Here is a 1,387-nt window from a genome sequence, read left to right as displayed (position 1 = left end):
GGTGTAGGCACGGGCCAATTCTGCTACCTTGCCTAAGAGATGCAACTAAATTCAATTTTACTACATATTTTAATTTGTAACAGTGGAGCTCCTCTTTCATAAATTGACAGAGTACTGGCCTCACATAAAAAAAAACAAACCCTCTCGAAGGAGAAGCATTGCACAAACGACACAGCGGCTGCTGGTATCTACAGAAATGCTAGCACCCACGTTACTCATCTCTTACGATAAATCGTAGATTAACTTTGTCTGTTCAACCCACAGCCAGCATTTAAACATCGCTGCCCCGCTGTAGGCGCGGGAGCTGCGCTGCCCGCGGCCGGGAGGGAGGGGCGGGAGGGCTGCGGGGTGCGCGGCGGCCGCCCGGCTCTTTTCCTCCCCGCACACCAGCATGGATTCAGTCGAGGCCCCATTTTCGAAGGAAATAAACGTAATCGTGTGCACAGCCACGCACCGCTGCTGTAAACACAAAACATCCAAGGACAAGAACGTGGCATCCCAGGTGAGAGCCGCCAAAATAAAGGGCGGGCCAGGGTCTCAACTCGCGCAAGCGTACACAGGACCGCTGGTGCGAGGGTATTAGGGCGTAATTAAATACAGTGTGTGTGAATTATCACTTCACACCCTTATCTTGAGAAGTGAACCCTGAAGAAAGTCATTCATAACCTTTATTTGCTAACTTTATTACAAAAGGTACCGGAGGCATCTACTTCGTGTATCTCAAGGCTAGAGTTCTGGCAATGATCACCCCTTTTGCAATACAAATTTTAAAACCAGAAGTAATACAAAGGGAAAATACCCAGAAGACTGCCTGGTGACTTGCAGCAGTAGCTTTAAACCCGCAGCAAGGGTCTGCTTTGCTACTTCATGCCCCACCGCTCTAATACAAAATTCTGCTTTTTAGTCTCCTAGAGAAAGAAAGGAAACGAGGCTCCTGATCCGTGAGCAGCGTGAGGATTTTAACAGGCAGCCCTGAGGCTGGGTTAAGAAAAGTACTGGGCAAAAGGAGCAGCTGTGCAAGCTCCCCAGGAGAGCCTCAGCGAAACAGCTTACCCCTGCGGAGTAGGCAGCCTTCAGGCAAATACAGCATCAGTCCTACACTTAGTACGGCGTGTAGGAAAGTCTGCACCACTCACGCTGCACTGCAGGGCGCTCTTCTGAATAGGATGTGCTCGCCTGCTGCTGCCTGGTGTCAGACTGCTGCAGACCACCTGAAGGGTGACAGAATTGCCTTGGCAGTTTCAGTCCATCCTGATCTGGGGACTGAAAATGGATCAAGAGGGTTCAGCAGCTCCCACCTCCTCCGTTCATCCTTCTTTCCCGGGCAATCTGAGTTGCAGCTAGTATTACATCTTGACAACACTGGTATGCCCTCCCCCAGTCCCAC

The sequence above is a fragment of the Athene cunicularia genome, assembly GCF_003259725.1.
Source record: "Athene cunicularia isolate RWA chromosome 15 unlocalized genomic scaffold, athCun1 chr15_part1, whole genome shotgun sequence".
Lineage (NCBI taxonomy): Eukaryota > Metazoa > Chordata > Aves > Strigiformes > Strigidae > Athene > Athene cunicularia.
The sequence above is the reverse complement of the archived record's forward strand: the minus strand, read 5'-3'. Positions refer to the sequence as shown.